Here is a 19,551-nt window from a genome sequence, read left to right as displayed (position 1 = left end):
GCTACCCATTCCAGTATCCTTGGGCTTCCCTCATGGCTCAGCTGGTAAAGAATCCACCTGCAATGTGGAAGACCTGGTTTTGATCCCTGGGTTGGGAAGATCCCCTGGAGAAGGGAATGGCTACCCACTCTAGTATTTTGGCCTGGAGAATTTCATGGACTGTTCAGGCCATGGGGTTGCAAAGAGTTGGACATGACTGAGTGACTTTCACTTTCACTTTATATAGCCAATGACTGGTGGTTAGACCTTTCAAGCCTTTTAGGGTCAAATATCCAATTGATAATATGACTTGGATGTCACCTTGGCATCTCACACTTTTTTTATCTGGGTTTCCCCCAGTGGCTCAGCAGTAAAGAACCCTCCTGCCAATGCAAGAGATGTGGGTTTGATCCCTAGGTCAGGAAGTTCCTGGAGAAGGAAATGGCAACCCACTCCAGTATTCTTTCCTGGGAAATCCCATGGACAGAAGAACCTGGTGAGCTACAATCCATAGGGTTGCAAAAAAGTCAGACAGAGGAAGTAAACAACCACAACACTCTTAATCCTATGCTCCCAACTCTTCTCTTTTCCCAGACTTCCTCATCTCAGTAAATGACACTAGCATATAGTCAGTTGCTCAAGGCAAAAATCAGGAGTCAGATTTTTATCTCCATTCCCTTTACCTTACACTCTCACAACATCCTGCCAATTCTACCTTCAAAATATATTTCTAGTTTGTCCATTTCTCTCCCTCTTCTCCAATCTATTACCTTAGTTCACTCCATCAATATCTCTCATCTAAGACTATTGAAATAAATTCCTAACTGGGCTCCCGGTTTCTATTCTTATCATCTAGTTTCACATAACAGAAGAATGACTTTATTTAATCATTAATCAAATTGTGTTATTCCACTGCTTAAACCTTTCCAGTATACGTCTTTTCCTTTATACTTACAATAAAATTTTATCTCTTTTTAGTAGCCTAAAACCCTAGAAAGTTTGACTTATAATTTATAATATTGGTCAAGAGATTCTCTGTGACCAATATTACCCTAGATTAGTGGGCTTCTGCTACACTCAGATTCAATCTATGAAATGTATCTTGCCTTACAAGCTTTAAACTTGCTGTTCCTTCTCTCTGGAACACTCCAGTCTCAGATCTTTGTATGGCTACTGCCTTTATGCATTTTGTGTCTCAGCTTAAATGCCACCTCTTCAGTGACTTCTCCGCAACTACCTTATATAAAACATCCTTCAAGTTCATTACTCTCTGTCATTACATCCTGTTTGCTTTTGGAATTGTTTTCTTGCATTTTGTCTCTCTTCTTCAATAGATCATTAGCTCCAGAACAGCAGGGACCTTTCCTAACTTTATCATTATTATATCCCCACCTGTGTGACCTGAGCCATCTCATTCTCCTTTCTAACTTTTATTTTTTTTTTTTTTTTTTTTAATTTATTTATTTTTTTTTTTTTTAATTTTATTTTATTTTTAAACTTTACATAACTGTATTAGATTTGCCAAATATCAAAATGAATCCGCCACAGGTATACATGTGTTCCCCATCCTGAATAAGTAATGAATCCTAGATCTGAAGTGAGGTCTGTCTCATTCTGAAGCCTATGATCTTGGCTGCTAAGTAACACTGCCTGCTTTTTATAATTACCACCTCATCATATGATTAAAATTATTTTCATCAAAACCATTTCCAGTCTCTTAAGTTCAAGCTCAAATGCTACTTCTTCCATGAAGACTTGATTAACTTCCAGACAGACTCATCCCTTACTTCATCTTTCTCTGCATTGGACATATGGAATCAGTCAGTCAGAAAGGGGAAGGAGGGTCAGTAATGCATTTATTAAGAACACATGATGTGCACTGTCACAATTAAAGCCTGTATCATTCTTACAACTATCCTATGAAGCCAGCATTATATCTGCTCTGAAAAGTGACATGCCTTGGGCAGGGTCTTATGGCTCAAAGCAGCAAAATCCAAATTTAAACCCAGATTTGGCTTGATGCCTGCCTGAGCCCAATGCATTTTTACAAAGTTACTGTGAGCTCTCCATTACATCCCTAGACTAAATAAAGGCTTCTCTCAAAGTGCCAAATACCCCTTCTTAATAATCTTTTTCATAGTTAAAAGTGTATGTATAATTATATGATTAATTTTAATTCCCTTTTTAAATCTTAACTCCACGAGGCAATGACTATAACTGTTTACGCTCTACTAAATTTCCAGAACATGACACATTTAGTAGTAAGGGACATAAATAAATATGCCAGAATAAATGAAGTTTATACATTTTATTGTATATATTTCATATAAAGATGTAGCCCATTTCTGCTAGACTGTAAGCTCCTCGAGGCAGGTTATCTATCTAATTTATCTCTGGATACCTCACGATGCTCTCTACATGGTAGAAATTCAATGGTGTGTGCATGCTCAGTCGTGTCTGACTCTGCAACCCCATGGACTGAACCTACCAGGCTCCCCTGTCCATGGGATTTTCCAGGCAAGAATACTGGAGTGGGTTGCCATTTCCTTCTCCAAGGAATTCAATAAACATTTGCAAAATGAATTTTCCTTAGAGGTAGGTCTGTGCCCTTTCAAATCCCATGTCATCGAAGGCTCTTAAGTAGGCACCAGACAAAATCACAGAGAAGACTATATTGTTACTTTGCAAGGGAAGTTTATCATCTGACAGGCACACGTTTGAAAGCCAAGACCAAAAATCTGTAATGTGAAACCCAATCACACAATTTTATCAGTCAGGATACATTAAGCTATGGTACTATGGTAAGCACTTGACCATCCCAGTGGCTTAAAGAAAAGTTTTAGTTTTCATTCTCATTATAAGATACTATAGGCTGAGGGCACTGTTCCATATCATCCTAACTCCAGGGCCCAAGCTAGCAGAGCATAACTGGTTGCCATGGCAGAATGCAAATGAGAGAAAAATCATGTAGCAGCTGTTAAAGACTCTACCTGGAAGTAACACTCTATCACTTCTACTCACATTTCATTAGGTACCTTAAAGAAAGTAAAAAGTATACAAATAATACATGCTGGAGAAGGTATGGAGAAAAAGAAACCCTCCTAAAGTGCTGGTGGGAATGTAAACTGATACAGCCACTGTGGAGAACAGTATGGAGGTTCCTTAGAAAATTAGAGTTACTATATGACCCAGCAATCCCACTACTGGGCATGCATCCATAAAAAAACATAATTCAAAACGGTACATGCACCCCAACGTTACTGCATTGCTATTTACAATAGCCAAGACATGGAAGCAACATAAATGTCCATCAGCAGATGAATGGATAAAGAAGATGTGATATATAAACAATGGAATATGACTCAGCCATAAAAAGAATGAAATAATATCTTTACAGCCATGTGGATGGACCTAGAGATTATCATAATAAGTAAAGTAATGCAAAGGTAAGTATCATATAACACTTATATGTAGAATTTTAAAAAAAGATACAAATGAACTTATTTACAAAACAGAAATAGACTCACAGACATAGAAAACAAATTTATGATTGCCAAAGGGGGAAAAGGGGAGGGATAAATTAGAAGTTTGGAATTAACATATACATACTACTCTATACAAAACAGATGAACAATAAGGACTTACTGTACAGCACAGAGGACTATACTCAATATTTTGCAATAATTATAAGGGAAATAATCTGAAAAACAGAATATATATTCAAACTTAATCACTAACTAACACAAAACTATATGCCAATAAAAATTAATTTAAAAATTTAAAAGAAGGATAAACCTGAAATCACACATACATACATACACACACACACACAAAGAAGGTATGGGAAGCCCTCCTATTCCACAGCAGGAAAAAGAAGCAAAAAACTGGTGAATGTTTCTAACGACAGCCACAATAACAGACCGCTTAGGAGAAAACACTGAGAAATGACTTAGAAACTGACATACCATCCAGAAAAAGCACTATTCTAAAAGCAGTCTATGGTTACTAAAGTGATGAAATTGATCGTTTTCCCATCAGCTCTTTGGAAGCTTCTCTATATCTATATCTGTAAAATAGGAATAAAAATAGAACTTCAGAACTACTTTGTAAGCTATAATGATGTATGTGAAAGCACCCATCAAGGGCCTTGTACAGATGATCACTAAATATTAGTCTTGGGAAACACAATCTTTAAACCCAAGTTTTGTCTGCAAAGGTAGGAAAAATTAATTCCTCCAGACATCTGAAAGATAAAACCACCCACTTTCCCTTAAGCTTGGCAATGTTATTTGCTTGATATTGACTTGCTAAAATGACTTGCTGCATATAATCACTCACACACCCCTCTAATACCAGAACTCAAATAATTTAGAAAGGACTAACTGAACCACATTCCGTGGCAAAGGAGGAAGGAAGTCAGTGAAAGTAAATCATTAAATAATGAATGGGGCTTCCCAAATGGCTTAGTGGTAAAGACTCCCCCTGCCAATGCATGAGGTACAGGAGATGCAGGTTCGATCCCTGGGTTAGGAAGATCCCCTGGAGAAGGAAATGGCAACCTAATCCAGTATTCTTGCCTGGACAATCCCATGGACAGAGGAGCCTGATGGACTACAGTCCATAGGGTCGCAGAGTTGGACACGACTGAAGCAACTTTACGTGCAAAATAATCAAACTATCTGTCCTTCCCAGATAGAACCACACCACCTCCATTCAAAAGGCTGTGCAAGTTGCCGGGATTGCTCTCTTTCTGTGTTGTCTTCACATCCTTTGCCTGCACAGGGCTCAGTGGAGACCAGCAATGCACTTTTCCCAACTCCCTCTCCTTACTGCTAAGATTCAGGACCAGGTTCTACAAGCTCGTAGTATTTCCCATGGTAGATAGCATTTCCACCCTCCTACAGTCCACACTCATCCAAGTGTATGACTGAAAGAGCTTTAAAAGGTAAATACTCCAAAATTAAACATTAGCATACTCCCCATTCCATAAAAATGTCCTCAGGATGAAGGGAAAAGCACGTTTTACAGTCGTATTATTTATAAATAGATGTGCTATGTAAAAACCGAAGAAAGAAGATGCTCTCCTCTTTTTCCCTCCCTATCCTCACCTTCACTGATGCTTCTCAAGGTCATGGCCTGATTCCAGGACACTGGGCCATGTTTGCTACTGGTGGCAGACTGCTGAGCAATAAAACACCACAGCTTAGGTGTCTTCTCTCTCTTTCATGCTACTGAAATTATAAGGGTGTGGACATGCTCACTCATGGGAAGAGAGTTGGCCTTTTTATCTCTTAGTTTTTCTTCCTTTTATTCTATTCCTGCAGCATATGTGCTAAACTGGCTCAGAGAAAGGTCAATACTGCACTTAGAATCATGATGGACATAAAACAAGAGAGTATCATCTAATCACCACAGGGTATTTTAATTTTCAAAATGTTTTTCATCTTCTATCTGCATGGCCACCTGCATGAGTTTCCTAGGGCTGCTGCATCAAAGCAGCACAAACTGAGTGGCTTTAAAAAAAGCAACTTATATCTCTAAGTTCTGGAGGTTAGAAGTCTGCAATCAAGATGTCAACATGGCTATGCTCCCTTTGAAACCTATAATGGAATCCTTCCTTTCCCCCTTCTGGTGGTTTACTGGAAATCACACTGTTCCCTTTGTTTATAACTGCATCTCTGCCCTCATCATGACAGCATACCCGCTGTGTGTCTGTGTCTTCAATGGGGCCATCTTTTTACAGAACACCAAGGATTAAGGGCCCACTCTACTGCTCTATGGCCAGATCTTAACTAATTACATTTGCAATTGGACCTTGCTTCTAAATAATGTAACATTCTGAGGTATGGAGGCTAGAGTTTCAACTGATTATTTTTTAAGGTGGGGATAAAATTGTACCCATAGAGCAACCCTATGAATAAGGTTTTTAGGAGGTATTATTGTCAATGCATCAAAAGAGTTTATTAAAAATTTCTAGATCTATAACCTAATTTTTTTATTCTATATGTAAGAAAGGTGACTGAGAAATGAAATGATATCCTCAGTGCCAAATGGTGGTGACAGGCGTGAATGGAAACGATGGAGAAGTGGGTGGGTGATTTGATTCAGTGAGGGTTATCTTACTGATCCCTCTTTGCTGATTCAGCAGGTTTGATGACTGTACAGGTATACCTTCCAAATATATTCTTTCCAAACATCATTAGTGAAAGAGAATGAGTATCCTGGATACAGGCGGGCAGGTTTACAGATGAGAGGTTTGTAAGTGATGATCCTTCCCTTTCTGGAACCACTGCTCTGGACACACATGCTTCACCCCACATGTGTGTTTCCCAGGGAACTTGCAGCTCATGAACTTGCAGCTTCATGCTTCCTGTGGCACTGTTATAAGACCACACAACTTCAGGGGAAGTTCCTCTCTCAAATGCAGTATCACTGACCTAGGTCTTAACTTGAAACCACTACATAACAATCCATCCTTTTCTTTGCATTTTTAATCCACTATTTTTACACACATGCTTTGCTTCTCACTATATCTCTGAGAGATACACAAAACAATTATTATTCGAAAAATTAAAAAATAAAGATCAAAAAGTCTGAGCAGAAGGCACAAATTTACAGCACAATTTAGAAGCTGGACTAGAATCCCAGAATCCTCTCCTAATCTACAGAGACTGCAGTGCCCTCCCCTGTTCACTTGGCATGGCCTTTAAAAGTGGGGGAAAGAATAGCCATACGATTCCAGAACAGGAAGGAAACTAATCTTATGAAGTAGTTTAGAAGGGATAGGAGAGGACAGACAATTCCCACAACACACACTAAAACATCAAGTACCTGTCACTGCTCCACATGATCTGTGTCAGTTAATAATTTCACCTTTCCAGTGGAAGAGAAATATGAAATATGCATAAGCTTAGGAAGTAATATAATACCTTTAAAATCCTTACAATAAAAAGTAAAGCTTCACCATAATCACTGGCTCTAAAACAATTTGGAAGCCTTACAATCACCTTTTCTGTTGGCTAAAAACTGCTGTCTTCCACAAAATTAGTCTCTATCAAATCAATTTCCACAACAATCAATAGTAACACATTCAAAAAGAATGTCTGAGAAATAATAAAGACCGATAAAACTAATCAGATCAGAGAAAACTCAAGCATGACCTTTTGAGCAATACTGTTTGTTATGCTGACATTCTGTTAAATAAATAACTTTAAAATAAATCAATGCAGGCCAACAGTGATAAGAATAATAGTATAAGAGCATAATTTCAAAGTAGATTCCTAGTACAGCTTTCACAACAATCATGCCTTCACCTGAAACAACACATTCAATGTAAAGAATTTATCATATAAATGATAAAATGTTTTGAAATGTCAGTGCTGGGTCCAGAAATCATCAAAAGAAACCTAAGATTAGCATAGACTGAAAAGTTTGCTGACAGCAGCAAAAATGCCATGAAAATCCACCACCTCATTAAATTACATTTCTTTTATTGTCTCTCTGACATCAGTATCCCATCCTCTGAAATCCCTCCAAATGCTGTAGCAAACAGTTAAAATATTTTATTCAGGTGTATGTTTATTTGCCTGCTTTTAAAGACTTCTTTACCCTCTAACCTCCATTTATCTGTCACAATCTTTTAGCATCAAGAGCATGCCTGTTCCCAATACTATGCAATATTTATGAGATACTCACAGTGTGCTAACTGCAAATAACACACTGAAGATCTCACATCTCCATACCCAACCTTCTTGACCCAGAATCCCCAAGAAATTGATCAACAACAATAATAATATCTCAATGAAACTAAGCCATGCCATGTGGGGCCACCCAAGACAGGCGGGTCAAGGTGGAGAGGTCTGACAGAATGTGGTCCACTGGAGAAGGGAATGGCAAACAACTTCAATATTCTTGCCTTGAGAACCCCATGAACTGTATGAAAAGGTAAAATGATAGGATACTGAAAGAGGAACTCCCCAGGTCAGTAGGTGCCCAATAAGCTACTGGAGATCAGTGGGAAATAACTCCAGAAAGAATGAAGGGATGGAGCCAAAGCAAAAAAAAAAAAAAATACCCAGTTGTGGATGTGACTGGTGATAGAAGCAAGGTCTGATGCTGTAAAGAGCAATATTACATAGGAACCTAGAATGTGAGGTCCATGAATCAAGGCAAATTGGAAGTAGTCAAGGAGATGGCAAGAATGAACGTCAACATTCTAGGAATCGGTGAACTAAAATGGACTGGAATGGGTGAATTTATGTCAGATGACCATTATATCTACTACTGTGGGCAGGAATCCCTTAGAAGAAATGGAGTAGCCATCATGGTCAACAAAAGAGTCCGAAATGCAGTTCTTGGATGCCATCTCAAAAACGACAGAATGATCTCTGTTCGTTTCCAAGGCAAACCATTCAATATCACACTAATCCAAGTCTATGCCCCAACCAGTAATGCTGAAGAAGCTGAAGTTGAATGGTTCTATGAAGACCTGCTGCTGCTGCTGCTGCTAAGTCTCTTCAGTCATGTCCAACTCTGTGCGACCCCATAGACGGCAGCCCATCAGGCTCCCCCACCCCTGGGATTCTCCAGACAAGAATACTGGAGTGGGTTGCTATTTCCTTCTCCAGTGCATGAAAGTGAAAAGTGAAAGGGAAGTCGCTCGTCGTGTCTGACTCTTAGCGATCCTATGGACTGTAGCCTACTAGGTTCCTCCGTCCATGGGATTTTCCAGGCAAGAGTACTGGAGTGGGGTGCCGTTGCCTTCTCCGCTATGAAGACCTACAAGACCTTTTAGAACTAACACCCAAAAAAGATGTCCTTTTCATTATGGGGGACTAGAATGCAAAAGTATGAAGTCAAGAAACACCTGTGGTAACAGGCAAATTTGGCCTTGGAATATGGAATGAAGCAGGGCAAAGACTAATCGAGTTTTGCCAAGATAACGCACTGGTCATAGCAAACATCCTCTTCCAACAACACAAAAGAAGAATCTACACATGGACATCACCAGATGGTCAACACTGAAATCAGATTGATTATATTATTTGCAGCCAAAGATGGAGAAGCTCTATACAGTCAGCAAAAACAAGATGAGGAGCCGACTGTGGCTCAGATCATGAACTCCTTATTGACAAATTCAGACTTAAACTGAAGAAAGTAGAGAAAACTACTAGACCATTCAGGTATGACCTAAATCAAAACCCTTATGATTATACAGGAGAAGTGACAAATAGATTTAAGGGACTTGATCTGATAGATAGAGTGTCTGATGAACTATGGATGAGGTTTGTGACATTGTACAGGAGACAGGGATCAAGACCATCCCCATGGAAAAGAAACGGAAAAAAGTAAAATGCCTGTATGGGGAGGCCTTACAAATACCTGGGAAAAGAAGAGAAGCAAAAAGCAAAGGAGAAAAGGAAAGATATAAGCATGTGAATGCAGAGTTCCAAAGAATAGCAAGGAGAGATAAGAAAGCCTTCCTCAGTGGTCAATGCAAAAATAGAGGAAAACAACAGAACGGGAAAGACTAGAGATCTCTTCAAGAAAATTAGAGATACCAAGGGAACATTACATGCAAAGATGGGCACAATAAAGGACAGAAATGGTATGGGCCTAACAGAAGCAGAAGATATTAATAAGAGGTGGCAAGAATACACAGAAGAACTGTACAAAAAAGATCTTCACAACCAAGATAATCACGATGGTGTGATCACTCACCTAAAGCTAGACATCCTGGAATGTGAAGTCAAGTGGGCCTTAGAAAGCATCACTGCGAACAAAGCTAGTGGAGGTGATGGAATTCCAGTTGAGCTATTTCAAATCCTGGAAGATGATGCTGTCAAAGTGCTGCACTCAATATGCCAGCAAATTTGGAAAACTAAGCAGTGGCCACAGGACTGGAAAAGGGCAGTTTTCATTCCAATCCCAAAGACAGGGAATGCCAAAGAATGCTCAAACTACCGCACAATTGCACTCATCTCACATGCTAGTAAAGTAATGCTCAAAATTCTCCAAGCCAGGCTTCAGCAATACATGAACCATGAATTTCCAGATGTTCAAGCTGGTTTTAGAAAAGGCAGAGGAACCAGAAATCAAATTGGCAACATCCGATGGATCATCAAAAAAGCAAGAGAGTTCCAGAAAAACATCTATTTCTGCTTTATTGACTATGCCAAAGCCTTTAACTGTGCATCACAATAAACTGTGGAAAATTCTGAAAGAGATGGGAAACCAGACCACCTGACCTGCCTCTTGAGAAACCTATATGCAGGTCAGGAAGGAACAGTTAGAACTGGACATGGAACAACAGACTGGTTCCAAATAGGAAAAGGAGTACCTTAAGGCTGTATATTGTCACCCTGCTTATTTAACTTATGTACAGAGTACATCATGAGAAACGCTGGGCTGGAAGGAGCACAAGGTGGAATCAAGATTGCTGGGAGAAATATCAATAACCTCAGATATGCAGATGACACCACCCTTATGGCAGAAAGTGAAGAGGAACTAAGAAGCCTCTTGATGAAAGTGAAAGAGGAGAGTGAAAAAGTTGGCTTAAAGCTCAACATTCAGAAAACAAAGATCATGGCATCTGGTCCCATCACTTCATGGCAAACAGATGGGGAAACAGTGGAAACAGTGTCAGACTTTATTTTTAGGGGGCTCCAAAATCACTGCAGATGGGAATTGCAGCCATGAAATTAAAAGACGCTTACTCCTTGGAAGGAAAGTTATGACCAACCTAGATAACATATTGAAAAGCAGAGACATTATTTTGCCAACAAAGGTCCATCTAGTCAAAGCTACGGTTTTTCCAGTGGTCATGTATGGATGCGAGAGTTGGACTGTGAAGAAATCTGAGCACCGAAGAATTGAAGCTTTTGAACTGTGGTGTTGGAGAAGACTCTTGAGAGTCCCTTGGACTGCAAGGACATCCAACCAGTCCATCATAAAGGAGATCAGTCCTGGGTGTTCATTGGAAGGGCTGATGCTAAAGCTGAAATTCCAGTACTTTGGCCACCTCATGCGAAGAGTTGACTCATTGGAAAAGACTCTGATACTGGGAGAGATTGGGGGCAGGAGGAGAAGGGAACGACAGAGGATGAGATAGATGGCTGGATGGCATCACCAACTTGAAGGACATGAGTTTGAATAGACTCCGGGAGTTGGTGATGGACAGGGAGGCCTGGCGTGCTGCTGTTCATGGGGTTGCAAAGAATCGGACACGACTGAGTGACTGAACTGAACTGAACTGAACAGGTATTTAAGTTTGATTTTGTGCTAGGCAATATGCTATGGGCTAATGCACATAATCTTTGTCATTTACACAACAAACATGGCTCTAAGTATCTTAATTATTCCCATTTTACACAGAAGAAAACTGAGACTCACAAAGGTTAGGAAAGATCCCTAAGACCACACGGGATATAAACGAAGGTTTCCCCAGCTCCCACACTTGATGAACAGCACTTGATCAATATGTTGCACAGCTTCCTGGGCTCACTTTCCTCAGTGTGTGCCAGTGAACTAGACACTACAGTGAAGGGAAGATATCCTTTCTGTACTCTGAATGTTGCTGATCTCATCTGTCAAAGCTATCACAGCACACAGTGAAGAATAATTAGGAAACAGTCGAAAAGTACAAATGATATTATAGAAAAAATTATAAAGAAGCAGGAACATGTGAAAAGGAAAAATCATATTGTAAAACATTAGAAACATGCAAAATGGTATTAGCTAGCCTTTACTTCCCTGGTGGCTCAGAGGTTAAAGCGTCTACCTACAAGGCAGGAGACCCAGGTTCAATCCCTGGGTTGGGAAGATCTCTTGGAGAAGGAAATGGCAACCCACTCCAGTATTCTTGCTTGGAAAATCCCATGTTGGAGGATCCTGATAGGCCACAGTCCATGGGGTCACAAAGAGTCGGAGACGACTGAGTGACTTCATTTTCACTTTCACTTTTCAGGGCTTCCCAGGCTGCACTAGTAACAAAGAACCTACCTCCCAATGCAGCAGATGTAAGAGATGTGGGTTCAGTCTCTGGGCTGGGAAGATCCCCTGGACTAGACTAGACTAGAGATCTCTTCAAGAAAATTAGAGATACCAAGGGAACATTTCATGCAAAGATGGGCACAATACAGGACAGAAATGGTATGGACCTACAGAAGCAGAAAATATTAAGAAAAGGTGGTAAGAATACACAGAAGAACTGTACAAAAAAATATCTTCATTACCCAGATAACCATGATGGTGTGATCACTCACCTAGAGCCAGACTTCCTGGAATGCAAAGTCAAGTGGGCCTTAGGAAGCATCACTATGAACAAAGCTATGAAGGTGATAGAATTCCAGCTGAGCTATTTCAAATCCTAAAAGAAGATACTGTGAAAGTGCTGTACTCAATATGCCAGCAAATTTGGAACATTCGGCAGTAGACACAGGACTATTCAGTTCTCATTCCAATCCCAAAGATAGGCAATGCCAAGGAATGCTCAAACTACCATACAATTGCACTCATCTCACACGCTAGCAAAGTAATGACCAAAATTCTCCAAGCTAGGCTTCAGCAGTACATGAACCGAGAAATTCCAGGTGTTCAAGATGGATTTAGAAAAGGCAGAGGAACCAGAGATCAAATTCCCAACATCCACTGGATCACTGAAAAAGCAAGAGAATACCAGGAAAGCATCTACTTCTGCTTTATTGACTACACCAAAGCCTTTGACTGTGTGGATCACTACAAACTGTGGAAAATTCTTAAAGAAATGGGAATACCAGACCTACCTACCTGCCTCCTGAGAAATCTGTATGCAAATTTCTCAAGAAGCAACAGTCAGAACCAGACCTGGAACAACAGACTGGTTCCAAATTGGGAAAGGAGGATGTTAAGTCTGTATACTGTCACTCTGCTTATTTAACTTATATGCAGAGTACCTCATGCAAAATGCCGGGTTGGATGAAGCAAAAGCTGGAATCAATTTTGCCAGGAGAACTATCAATAACCTCAGATATGCAGATGACATCACCCTTATGGCAGAAAGCAAAGAGGAACTAAAGAGCCTCTTGATGAAAGTGCAAGAGGAGAGTTAAAAACCTGGCTTAAAACTCAACATTCAGAAAACTAAAAAGATCATCGTATCTGGTCCCATTCAGTTCAGTTCAGTTCAGTCGCTCAGTCGTGTCAGACTCTTTGTGACCCCATGAATCACAGCACACCAGAACTCCCTGTCCATCACCAACCCCCGGAGTTCACACAAACTCATGTCCATCGAGTCGGTGATGCCATCCAGCCATCTCATCCTTTATGGTCCCCTTCTCCTCCTGCCCCAATCCCTCCCAGCATCAGGGTCTTTTCAAATGAGTCAACTCTTCGCATGAGGTGGCCAAAGTATTGGAGTTTCAGCCTCAGCATCAGTCCTTCCAAAGAACACCCAGGACTGATCTCCTTTAGGATGGACTGGTTAGATCTCCTTGCAATCTAAGGGACTCACAAGAGTCTTCTCCAGCACCACAGTTCAAAAGCATCAGTTCTTCGGTGCTCAGCTTTCTTTATAGTCCAACTCTCACATCAATACATGACCATTGGAAAAACCATAGCCTTGACTAGACAGATCTTTGTCCCATTACTTCATGGCAAATAGATGGGGAAACAATGGAAACAGTGACAGACTTTATTTTGGGGGGTTCCAAAAGCACTGCAGATGGTGACTGCAGCCTTGAAATTAAAAGACGCTTGCTCCTTAGAAGAAAAGCTGTGACCAACCTAACCAGCATATTAAAAAGCAGAGACATTACTTTGCCAACAAAGGTCCATCTAGTCAAAATTATGGTTTTTCCAGTAGTCATGTATGGATGTGAGAGTTGGACCATAAAGAAAGCTGAGTGCCAAAGAATTAATGTTTTTAACTGTGGATTTGAAGACTTTTGAGAGTCCCTTGGACTGCAAGGAGATCAAACCAATCAATCCTAAAGGAAATCAGTCCTGAATATTCATTGGAAGGGCTGATGCTGAAGCTGAAGCTCCAATACTTTGGCCACCTGATGGGAAGAGCTGACTCATTGGAAAAGAAGCTAATTCTGGGAAAGATTGAGGGCAGGAGGAGAACAGGGCAACAGAGGATGAGATGGTTGGATGGCATCATCAACTTAATGGACATAGTATGAGCAAGCTCCAGGAGGTAGTGAAGGACAGGGAAGCCTGGCATGCTGCAGCCCATGGGCAGACACGAATTAGCGACTGACCAACAACACTTTATATGTAGTAGTATATACGTCAATCTCTATCTCCAATTTAGCCCTCCTCCCTTTATTCCTTAGTAATTGTAAGTTTGTTTTCTATATCTGTAACTTTACTTCTATTTTGTAAATAAGTTCACTTGTATCCTTTTTTTTTTTAATTCCACATATAACCAACATCATATTTGCCTTTCTGTCTGGCTTACTTCACTCAGTATGATATTCTCTAGGTCCACCCATGTTGTTGCAAATGGCATTATTTCATTCCTTTTTATGGCTAAGTAATGTTACATTATGTATATGTACCACATCTTCTTTATCCATTCCTCTGTTGATGAGCATTTAAGTTGCTTTCATGTCTTTGCTATTGTAAACAGTGCTGAAATGGACATTGGGGTGCACGTATCTTTTCAAATTATAGTTTTCTCTTGGTGTACACCTAGAAGTAGGATTACTGTGTCATAAAGTAGTTCTATTTTTTTTTTAAACTTTACAAAATTGTATTAGTTTTGCCAAACATCAAAATGAATCCGCCACAGGTATACATGTGTTCCCCATCCTGAACCCTCGTCCCTCCTCCCTCCCCATACCATCCCTCTGGGTCGTCCCAGTGCACTAGCCCCAAGCATCCAGTATCGTGCATCGAACCTGGACTGGCAATTCGTTTCATACATGATATTTTTAATTTTTTAAGGAACCTCCATGTTATTCTCCATAGCAGCTGTACTAATTTACATTCCCACCAACAAGGTAGAAGGGTTACCTTTTCTCCATTTAACTCTTGATCCTCTTCATTTACATCTACAAAGACAGCAATGGCCTCTACAAAGAGGCCATGTCTTCCTCATGACACCCCCCTGGCTCTGTCTCACAATTCTCTCTTTTACTTTTAAGGACCCCAATGAGTCCACCCTGATAATCTAAAATACTCTATGGTCAGTTGGTTAGTAACCTTAATTCTCCATTGCTGTATAACCTGGGATAATCAGTTTCTGGGAACTAGTTTCACAAAGGAATGTGAAAGATGGCAGGGGAGGAGCAAGGGTAGCCCACCAGGTGCTCTGAGATGAGGGAATTAAGAGCCCTCTGAGAAAGAGTTTGCAAGATGAACAAATGGTCAAGAAGTCAGTATCCTAAGGCAGGCTAGACCAAAGAATGGGGATTGAGGGGATAGATGCAAAGGAGGTCACTTGCTATTCACTCTTGTCTCCTTCTCACCATCATGCACTGTGTCAGGCATGAATCAGGGGAAGGCAGTTGGCCCACGATGAGCTCAGATTTGATGAAAAGCACAGGAGGATCTAATAAAAGTAGATGGTATGGGTAAATAAAAGACTGAACTCACAGGCTTGTGTGCAATCAAAGTAAAAAGCAAGTTCAGGTCCCATCTTCACAATTTATACCTGTGCCAACTTGGCATAGTCTAGTCATCTTTCTGGCCCTCGGTTTCCATATCATATCTACAGTAAAACAGAAATGAGACTAATGTCCACGTGTCTCACACAGTTGTGAGGAGGCCTAAATTAATCACATGGCTTTGTGAAAAGCACTTTGAAACATATAAAGACTTATCATTGGGAAGAAAGAAGGAAGCTGTCAGTAAAGCAGCAGCTGCAGTGGCTCAGCCGAGTGAGGGAGGAAGTTGCAGGTAGTGGAATGGAAACTGGCCCTGGAAGTAACTTTTGAAAAGAGATGATTTTTAAAGAGACAAGCGCTCAGGCTCCAAAGATTTAATTAACTTGTCTCAAGTCACATAGAAATAATTGGTGGAGTTTGAACCCTACGCCTCTAACTTCTGTGCTCTTTTCTCTGTCTGTGTTGTTTTACGAAACCAGAGATTCAAGGACTTAGGAGAAATGCAGCGCAGGCTTTGAGGCCTAGATGTACCAAGAGTTATAACTGAGTGTTTTTTTCTATCCTGGACATTGTGATAAGCACATTGCATATAGTAGTTTATTAAATTCCCCAATGTCCATTTGAGTTCATTGTTCTTATTTTTAAAAATGAGAGAACTCAGGTATTGAGATGTTAAATACAACCTAAGAACTCATAGATAGTAGATGAATGAGCCAAGATTCTAATCAAGGCAGTATGGCACCAGAATCTGTATCCACAACCTCTAGGCTACACTGCTCCAAAGCAGGTGTGCACATAAATCCTACCAAACAGCCTTGTTACCCCCTTAAGCTCTGCCCACACCCCACACCCATTATAAAGGGTCATGTGCATAATAAATGCTCTTCTAATATTTGTTATGTTCAGAATAGGCCTTGGCTGCTGCTGCTGCTGCTAAGTCGTGTCAGTCATGTCCGACTCTGTGCGACCCCATAGACGGACGGCAGCCCACCAGGCTCTGCCGTCCCTGGGATTCTCCAGGCAAGAACACTGGAGTAGGTTGCCATTTCCTTCTCCAATGCATGAAAGTGAAAAGTGAAAGTGAAGTCGCTCAGTCGTGTCCAACTCTTCGCAACCCCATGGACTGCAGCCTACCAGGCTCCTCCGCCCATGGGATTTTCCAGGCAAGAGTACTGGAGCGGGGTGCCATTGCCTTCTCCAAGTGTAGTAATATTTAGTCATGATAGGGAATGAGGAGGAAGAAGCAGGCATTCTGGGAGACAGACTGGATTTGGCAACCAAGGAGAAATATATACCAGAAGGTGCCAAGTTAAGAGACGATGGAGCTGGCTGGATCCTTCCAGAATGGAAAAGAAGCTCTTTTGAAAGATGCCTGGGGAGGTAAGAGGGAAATCAGGTAAAGGTAAAAACACGAGGTTAGGGAAACCATTTGGTGACTGTATAGATGATGCATGCCTCAAGATAATATGTTGACCTAATATCTCTATTATGTAAAATAAAAAGCACAGCGAGGGAAAATAGTTTTATTAGAAATAAACTTAAATAAGCATGGTTCCTGGAAAAGATTCTGAGAGAAGAAAAGTTTTTAAACTATATTTAAGAAAATCCATGCCAAAAAAAAAAAACAAAACCCAAACAACTCAATATTTCTAATTGTTAACCTAATACTCCTTTAGCATACAGATTTGGTTAAGAACTCTTACACTGCATTTAATTTTCAATTTGTGAGATGTCAATCTGGGAGGTTTTGTTAGAAACCAGTGGGGTGAGATTACTCTAGCAATTCCCTCCAAATAATGGATTATTGTATTCGACAAACCTGTAAATAAAACAGATCCCTTTCTTTTCATTAGAGATAATGAGCTTTAGAGAAAAGGGGAAATTTGGGACAGTGTGTTAGAATAGTTGATTATTCCAAACATACAGTAAACTTTAATATGACAGATTTCTAGAGGCCTTTATAATAATACCACAAATATACCTGCACTAAATAAAGAAAAAGGCAGTTTAATTCCCTCCAGAGAACTCCAGCTTTAGCATAAGGCTAGAATATGGACAGACAATGCCTTCACCACTCTTATACGAAAGCCAGCTGAGCACCTAATGTAACTTGGTCTGTTATCTGTATTTATAGGAAAGCAACATGTCAATACTTTCTCTACTGTTGCCCACTGTCAAGCCCTTCTATGTCAGTAAGAGCAGGAAAAGAAGGCCCCTGGAAATTGCCATTCTGCAAATAAAAGCTTTAAATCCTCCAGCCAGTCATTAACTTTGAAAGAACATCTGAAATTTTAACTCTACAATACCCGAGAAGGTGGTGGGGATAGGTCTGTCGAGGGCATGACACAGGCAATATCATGACGTAAGCAGTAGAGTGTGCCTGAAGACGAGGCAGCATGTGCAAAGGCCCTCCTACAATGCATCAAGGAACTGACAGGCAGTAGGGGGTACCTGGCGTACAGAGGTCTGGGGGGTACCTGGCATACAGAAGGCCTGAAGAGACAGGCAGGCTCAAACCGTGCCAGGTGTGAAGATTTTGGCTCTTATAAATGCAATGAAAAGGCACTGAAGCAGAGGTTGATAGAGGTGTGATAAGAATCAGATTTGCATTTTGAAAATACTCTAGCTGCTCTATGGCAAACAAATGGGTGGAGATAAGAATTAATGGCAGAACTAAAGTAGTGGGGGTAGAGATGGAGATTAAGAATTGTCCAAACTTACATGGAAACGTGCACATGGAGTAACTGGGCAGAGCAATGAAGGGCAGTCTCGTTTTAAATTTTTTTTGGCTGTGCTTGCTCTTTGTTGCTGTGCACAGTCTTTTTCTAGGTGCCAAGAGCAGGAGCTACTCTCTAGCTGCAGTAAACGGGCTTCTCATCGCGGGGGCTTCTCTTGTTGTGGAGCACAGGCTCTAGGGCAAACGGACTTGGGTAGTCATGGCTCTTGGGCTCTAGAGCGCAGGCTCAGTAGCTGCAGTGCATGGACTTGGCTGTCCCTCAGCCTGTAGAATATTCCTGGACCAGGAATCGAATTCATGTCCCCTGCACTGGCGGGCGAATTCTTAACCACTGGGAATTCCTAACCACCAGGGAAATCTGGACAGGTAGTCTTTTAATCTGTATGGTTGGTTTTGCAGGAAGGTACTGTGTGGTGAGGATCAGGAAACTTGTGTTGGTTAAAAATACAGACGTTGAAGCCAGGCTTCTTGGCTGAGAATTCCAGGATGTCAGTGTATACCCTTTCACAAGTTATGAGATTTCCTTGCCTCGGTTTTCATATCTGTAAAATGAGCATAATAAAGCAGTTTTCATAATCCCTTATCCAAAATCTTCAGAGTCAGATTTTTTTTTGAAATCTAGAATTTTTGAAGATATCAGGTTATATTAAATATTGTGTACTACCCCCAGCAGAGTCATATGCAGGAGCTCATCATCAAACCACTGATATGTTTCAAAGCAAAATGTATGGCTATTAACACTATGTGGGTTAATTAAGGCAATAACTAGAGTCATTATATCAATTCAAATCAGGTTTTGCTACCAATGAGTTTGTACCAACTTTTGAAAAAACAGTTGTTTTTTCAGAGACTTTCGATGTTCAGAATTGCAAGTAAGAGACTGCAGACCTGTAGGACCTTCCTCCTAAGGTTATTAGGAGGAATAAATGAATCATTGTTTGTAAGCACTTGGGACAGTACCTGATACATAGTTAAATGCTATAGAAGCATTTGCTGAATAAATAAAGCTCTTGTGTACAAAACTAGCTACAAAAGTAGCTACTAGGAACTTCATGAATTTAGAAGTTCCTAATCTGAAAAATGCAATGAATTAAGGAGATGGCCTCTGAGGTCCTGCTGCTGCTGCTGCTGCTAAGTCGCTTCAGTCGTGTCCGACTCTGTGCGACCCCATAGACGGCAGCCCACCAGGCTCCCCCGTCCCTGGGATTCTCCAGGCAAGAACACCGGACTGGGTTGCCATTTCCT

General features: G+C 40.7%; 1 long non-coding RNA gene across 2 annotated transcripts in view; it reads right to left on the bottom strand.

Annotated features, from left to right (window-relative positions):
- LOC129635562 (uncharacterized) overlaps positions 1 to 18,513 on the bottom strand; it is a 79,619-nt gene extending 61,106 nt beyond the window's left edge. The window contains exon 1 of one of the 2 annotated variants that reach the window (XR_008706365.1): positions 18,291 to 18,513. This is a non-coding gene — a long non-coding RNA (uncharacterized LOC129635562). Of the gene's footprint in view, positions 1 to 14,976; positions 15,147 to 18,290 lie in introns of those variants that run through there. The other variant, XR_008706366.1, reaches the window with a different exon arrangement.
- Positions 18,514 to 19,551: the final 1,038 nt, after the last annotated feature.

This window comes from Bubalus kerabau, chromosome 20 (assembly GCF_029407905.1).
Source record: "Bubalus kerabau isolate K-KA32 ecotype Philippines breed swamp buffalo chromosome 20, PCC_UOA_SB_1v2, whole genome shotgun sequence".
NCBI lineage: Eukaryota > Metazoa > Chordata > Mammalia > Artiodactyla > Bovidae > Bubalus > Bubalus kerabau.
The sequence above is the reverse complement of the archived record's forward strand: the minus strand, read 5'-3'. Positions and strand labels throughout refer to the sequence as shown.